Below are 7,303 nucleotides of genomic sequence, written 5' to 3' on the forward strand. Positions count from 1 at the left end.
ACTTGATTTATTTTATAGTGAAAATATTTTATTATGATTTATTTTATGTTTATTTAGTTAGGGAATTTGGTGTATTTTTGTGCTTGAAAGACAAGGATAGAAAGCTAAAAAAGAAAGGAAAAAATGGCATTTTCAAGGAAAAGAAATGAAAAGCTTGGAATTTATGAAAGGCCTTCAGCCTTCCTACCTCCTTCGGGCCCAAGCCCAGCACCCAGGCCTGCCTCCAGCCGAAGCCCAGCCAAGCCTCCAAACTCCTGGCCGAAGCCCACACGCCAGCACCTCCCTACACCACCGAAGCTCCCAGGCCAGCCTCTCCAGCTTCCAGTTGCCCCATTTCGGCCCAGCACTCCCAGGCCCGTGCCTCTTCATGCTCTTCAGCCGCCTAGCCCATTTTCCCAAACCCACGGTCATCCAGGCCACAGCAGGCCCAACGCGCCCCAACCAGCCACCTGCAGCCTTGCTGCTAGCCCAAGTCAAATGTGTACAATTCTTCTTGAGCCCAACAAATGCCTAAATGTCCCCTTGTCCCCTTATGTCTAAAATTGCCCTTTTTTTTACCCAAACGTTTCTACACATTTCACCCAAAAATCATCATTACACCTAAAATTTACCCCTATTTGTCATATTATTATTAATTTAATTAATTTAAATTGATTATTTTAATACTCTCATTTTGGCTATAAATAGGGAGTTTTCAAGACCAATTGGGGGTGCTTATTTTTGGGAGAGGTTACACTACACATTCTACACTTTCAAGACCCTCCATTCTCTTCATCTTTCTCTTCTTTTTGGTTATTTTTTTATGAGTTTTTAGAGGAAAATTTTGGGGGTTCCTCCAAATTTTTCTATTTATGTTTGTAATTTTTGGGTTTGTAATTTCTATTCTAGTTATGAGTTTCTAATCTTTTTAAGATTATTAAGGTGATGATGAAACAATATGTAACTAGATAGTATTTATGTTTTGTGTTGATTTCCCATTTTGTGCAATAAAGTTTATGAATTTTCTTCTTCAAATATTTTCTTTCATCTTAAATATCTTGTATTTTTTATTGTTATAACATATTTACACTTTGTTCTTCATTAATGAAAAAACATAATATTCTTTGTGTAAGATGTGTCATTAAAATGTACACATCCAATGCTTAGAACAAAAATATTATGTTTTGCCTTATAAATAATGTTATTTGATTTTTTGTTGTTTCATTAGGTTGATTCACATTAAATACTTTGAAATTATACTTTTTGAAAAGTGAAGAAAAATCCTATCTTTTTAGAAGTAATTTGTGCTTAAAATTATAAATCTATTTGGAAAATGATAGTTTGATTTATTTTAACTATCACTAAAACTTGGGAATCAATATACTTATAAATATTATTGAACTTATATTTTGTGGATTCTAATACCTTAATAATCTTCTTTTACCATATTGATTTCTACTATTAATTTATTTTTATATATTGTCTTTAATTTCTTTATTATTATCTTTAATTTTATTTTCATTATACAAAAATCTCATCAATCTTTGGAGCTAGGTTAGAATTTATTAATTTTGATTTAAAATAGTTTTCTTTTTTATTTTATACAAATCCTTTGGGTTCGACATCCTTGCTTACACGATCACTATTCTATATGAACGATTCATGTACTTGCGATATAAATATTTAAAACATACCCGTTTTGGGTCCATCATATTGCATGAAGTTAAACCCTCTCAAGTGCTCGTTTGGAGTTGGTTCTGGTAAGTTTCTCGGATACATAGTCAATTCACGTGGAATTAAGGCTAACCCCAAGAAGATCAAAGCATTGATCGACATGAAGTCACCTACCACAATCAAAGAAGTGCAAAGCTTGACCGGGAGAGTAGCTTCCCTCAGTAGGTTCATATCAAAGTCTACGGACAAGTGTGTCCCTTTCTTTAAATTACTAAGGGGTAGCAAGAAGATCCAATGGACCGAGGAACGTGAGAAAGCTTTACAAGCCTTGAAGGAGCATCTCACTCAATCTCCCGTCCTAGCGAAGCCAATATATGGTGAATTACTATTCATCTATTTGGCAATCACTAAACATGCAATCAGTGCTGCTTTGGTAAAGGAAGAGAACAGGGTACAACACCCTGTATACTATATCAATAAAGGCTAGTAGGTGCGGAGTCTAGGTATCCCCCTCTTGAAAAACTAGCCTACTATTTAGTAATTGCCTCTCGAAAGCTGCGTCCATATTTCCAAGCTCACTCGATCCCAGTCTTGACTGATCAACCACTAAGACAGGTTCTTCAGAAACTAGAGGCCTCGGGACGATTACTCAAGTGGGCAGTGGAACTAGGATAGTTTGATATCACTTATCATTTGAGGATGGCGATAAAAGGACAAGCATTGGCAGACTTCATAGTCGAAGGCACCAACCTTGAAGACCCTTCCTACCAATCGGAGAATGGAGATACCGAGAAAGAAGGAGATACTCTTGTATGGAAGCTATATGTTGATGGAGCATCCAATGAACACAACTCAGGCATAGGAATCATACTAATCACTCCGGAGATTCATCGAATCCATTGCACTCTCAGATTTAGATTCAACTCTTCAAACAACGAGGCTGAGTACGAGGCATTATTAGCAGGGTTACGCTTGTCTTGGGATGTGCATGCACAATCCCTGGAGATATTCAGCGATTCCCAACTAGTGGTGTACTAGGTACTGGGGGAGTATCAAGCCAAAGGACTTAGGATGGTGCAGTACCTGAACAAGGTAAAGGACTTGTTGGCACAATTCAATAAATACTCAATTATACAAGCACCGAGAGAGCAGAATGCCAATGCCGATGCCTTAGCTAAGCTTGCAAGTGCCAAAGATGCAGACACCCTAAATGTTATTCCTGTCGAATACTTGGCGGAAATAAGCATAATCGAGTAGGAGGCACTACCTATTGAGTTAGGAGATACATGGATGACCCATATTATTAACTATCTCAACCAAGGAGTAGTGCCCAGTGATCGAAACAAAGTAAAAAAGTTGGTGAGACAAGCTGCACGATATATGATAGTTGAAGGGGTACTGTACAGACAAGGGTACTCCCTACCACTGCTAAGGTGCGTTACACCCGACCAGTCAAAGCTGTTAATGATCGAGGTACACGAGGGGTTTTGTGGAGATCACGCTGGGGGGCAAAGCCTATTAAAGAAAATCCTAAGACAAGGATACTTCTGGCTGACGATGAATGAAGACTCGATGGAGTATGTAAGAAGATGCCACAAGTGCCAGATGTTCTCCAAGATACCCCAGGCAGAACCTAACGAATTAACACAGATGCAAAGCCCTTGGCCCTTTGCTATATGGGGGATCGGCCTTGTAACGACCCGGATTTTCAAGACTCAATAATGCGGAAATATAAATGTTTTCATTTAACAAAGTGTCTCAAAAACCCATAGAAAAAAAAAAATTTTAAAAAGTCGTATGGCCATACTTAACATTTAGTTACAAACATGTTTTATAATGATTAGAGTGAGCCTAGTTTAGGAAAATTACACAACATTTCCAAAAATAAAAAGGCTTCCCAAAAGGTCGGTCCACATGTACATTTGCAAGGAAGACTCTAGCGCTCACTGCTCTGCCTTGCCCTTGTTCTTACCTACAACATGAAACAACTAGGTAAGCGAAAACGCTTAGTAAGATCAACTTCCAAACAAAGCAGATAGAGAAATAGGGATCCGGACCCATCCGGACCCTACACAATCAATTTCAAGAACGCTAAAGCGTCCTGGCAAACTTATGGTCATGCCTGATAACCAAGGATAAATTAATTCACATCTAGATAAAAATCCTGCACTCAGAAAAATCCCAGAACAAGCAGATATATTATATCACAACTATATCTTATCAACAATTATATCCCTGGACTCAGAAAATCCCAGAGCAAGCAGATATATTATATCACAACTATATCTTATCAACAACTATATCCCTGCACTCAGAAAATCCCAGAGCAAGCAGATATATTATATCACCACATAATTCGAGACCAACGCTCGACAATTTCCAACAATTCATGCGTAACACGCCCTCCAACATAATTGCTAATCTGTAAAAGAGAACTGAGTCCCCACACTAAGATCTAGCCAATAAATATTCTCATCAAGGGTAACTATCGTGTTACCTAGGGCATCGCTACATATTAAAGAGTGTAATCCAATTTACACGATTTTTTGGAGACATCTATGTTAATCAGTGGTGCTGGTGAGCAGCTGCCCCTAGGGTGTTCAACCTCACTCAATCTTGGCAACCCCTAGTATCTCTAGGCACTCTCACGGAATGGCCAATATTCACGGCTGCTATCCGGGAATAACTTATCAGAGCACTTGCTCGGATTCTAACCGTCCAATGATTAAGTAAGCATGAGGGCCCCTAGGTTCCATTTATCTTGGCGCCCCTAGGTTTAACCAGCTTATCCTCATCTCATGGCCACTCGTCGCGGTAATGAACCAGACATAAATAAAATCAAGCAGTGTGACGGGGATCAACCGTCTAGGATATGACGGACTTCTACCGTTCATATTTTCTAAATCAGCACTCACTAGACTAACGTCTCTAAGCAACTTTCTATGACAGCCTATATATATGCATGTATCCCTATACTAACATACAAGACAATAATCATTTCATGTTGCAGCCATACAATATAAGTTGACTTACTTGGAGTCCTTAGCGCTCAGCAGGTTTTCACCCTCCAACGTTCAGTCCAGTTACGCTTAGCCAATACTGTAGTTATCCCTACAGTATACTCGGATTAATTATGGCACTCATAATTCATTATTATTATTTTGGGCAGTTTGGTCATTTTAATAAAAGTCATTTGTAAGGATTTATAATCCTTATTTGGTTTTAAACCTATTAAGGAAAGTCATACAAAATATTCGAGACTAAACCCTAAGTCTCGGGGAGACCTATCCTAAGGTCTCGATACCTAGGCTCGGGTATCACAATGGTATTTCCCCACAACCCGCTAAAAATCTTACTCTTTCAAGGTATCGCTATTAACCCGCACTTTCGACTAGTCGGTTAAAATATGTAAGATTTTAGCCGGTATTATATCCAGAAAATACAACTAAATTCCTTAATTATTTTAAAAGAAAATAAACTCTTTAAATTTTCCTTTTTGTTTTCTTAAGGTTTTTAATATCTAAAAACCGATTTAAGAAAATTGCCTAATTTGTCTTAATTAGGAAAACCGTTATAAATTTCTCATCTTGACTAATTAATTTTCCAAAAGCAATTAATCAATTTTTACTTACTAGAAAAATAATTCATTTAATTATTTTCTCAAAATATAAGGTTTTAAACCCTCTTTTAATTTATTAACTATTAATAAATTAAATCTCTTATTTTTAAAAAGAATAAAAACTCTTTAATAAAAATAATTCATTTAAACTCAAAGGGGTAATTTTAGTGAAAATATGATTTCAAGACTTACCAATTTATATCTTGAAATAAGCAAAATTTTACTTTTTACCTTATGTTCCAAAATCTCATTTTTACACTAAGTGTGAAAAACCTATTTTTCACATTTTTAACTACATACTTCGTTAGTTCAGAACTTGAAATTTACTTACCCAATTGTTACCAAAATTTCCCAATTCCATTTTTGTTATGCCATTTAAGCCTTTGTAAAATCTTAGGTCAAAATGAGCATTTTTGATTGGTGAAATCATTTTCCAACAATGAGGTAAAATGACCTTATTTTCAAGTCCTTATTTTTTCCAAACTTTGACAGTTAATAACTTTCAAACCGTTCAATATTTTCTTACCAAATTTTACAGTGGAATAATAGGTTATGCCAGTAATATTTCCACAAAATTTTAGAAAAAACTGGGTTCATTTGCCCTATACAGTGGCTGTCCAAACTTGGTTCCGAAAATAAGAATACGAAAAAAACAGTTTTTTTTCCTAATCTTTGAAATAGCATAACTTACTCATTTCTAAACATTTTTTAGTGTTTCAAAAGCTCAATTTTATGTACTCAATCTCAACAACATCATAGTACAATTTAATTTTACAAAAACAATATACAGTGGCTGCTTGACCCCTTGGAAGTCACAGCTCAAAACATGTTTTGTTTTAGGGTATCCTACAAAACCCTTGGGGGTTTTGGTTCCCATTTTCAAAAATCAATACACATGCATCATAAAAATTATTAAAAAACTACCATAACCTTATTACATCATCAACAAGAAACTCTAAGCATTAGATATACAAAATAATGCTTAAAACTAAAAACCCTACAACAAAATCATCAAAAGTAAACTTTTTACCTCTTTGGTGTTCTTGCTTAAGGCTTGGACCTTCCTATAAGCATTGACTCCTTCAAAATATTTCAAAAACCCTAACAAACTTCCCCCAACAACATAGTCAATTAGCTATTTGAAACTCTATGCTTAAAACTTTACAAAAGCCTAGATTAGTGAAAGTTTACCTTAGGGAAAATACTTCCTAGACCAAGACTTAGCCTCAAAGTTTCCTTGGTGTTCTTGGGCTTGAAAAATGGAGAGAACACTTTGAGAGGTCTTCAAAAAAAGATGATAGTGAATGAGAGATGGAGAGTGATTGGTTCTTAGTGTGGGAATTGCTCATAATACTCTTCAAAATATCACAAGGTACTTGAGTGCTTTTCTACCCACTTGCCCACTTGACCTCTTAATTAAATGGCATTTAAATTTTATAAAATTTGGGTTCACACCACTCTAAAACACCACATGGCCGGCCACTCTTTGCTACATATATGATCATTTCATTTTTTTTTTAATAAAGGTTAAAAAAGGTTTCATAAGAAGAAAAGTCCAAATTGACTTTTGACACCTTTTTTCACTCTTATTAAGTTTTAATCACCAAACTTAACATTAATTAATTAAATTAAATGTCTCTCACATTTAATTTAATTAATCACATAATAAAATTTAACCTAAGGTCCATTCATGGAATAAAATTCCCCATTTCGGTAAAATTAGGCATTTACCACAAAATGCCTTAAAATTTCCATTCTCTTTTAGGTTTATTATTTTTGACCAAACTTTAACTTTTATGAATGTATTTTATGCCCAAAATATAATTGCCATGATTTTTCGTTTTATTTTCCGAGATTTTTACCCGATCAGGGTTTTTGTGTCGGTCCAGGACCGAAAGTCTTATCTTGACTTTTAAAATCACAAAATTCATATTTTGGCTAGCAATAACTCATGGAATACTTACAAACAAAATATAATATTATTTAAAATAATATTCTTAACCCGGGGGAAAAATCCTGACCCGAGTCGTT

General features: G+C 35.5%; 1 long non-coding RNA gene across 2 annotated transcripts; it reads right to left on the reverse strand.

Moving 5' to 3' along the window:
* Positions 1 to 3,183: 3,183 nt before the first annotated feature.
* On the reverse strand, positions 3,184 to 6,596 carry LOC133816315 (uncharacterized). 2 transcript variants are annotated; one of them, XR_009885160.1, is made up of 4 exons: positions 6,464 to 6,596; positions 6,303 to 6,381; positions 4,687 to 4,752; positions 3,184 to 3,625 (listed from the first exon to the last, which is right to left on the reverse strand). It is a non-coding gene; the product is annotated as an uncharacterized LOC133816315 (long non-coding RNA). The 2 variants fall into 2 exon arrangements; XR_009885159.1 differs by having other exon boundaries at positions 4,687 to 4,764.
* Positions 6,597 to 7,303: the final 707 nt, after the last annotated feature.

The sequence above is a fragment of the Humulus lupulus genome, chromosome 2 (assembly GCF_963169125.1).
Source record: "Humulus lupulus chromosome 2, drHumLupu1.1, whole genome shotgun sequence".
NCBI classification, from domain to species: domain Eukaryota; kingdom Viridiplantae; phylum Streptophyta; class Magnoliopsida; order Rosales; family Cannabaceae; genus Humulus; species Humulus lupulus.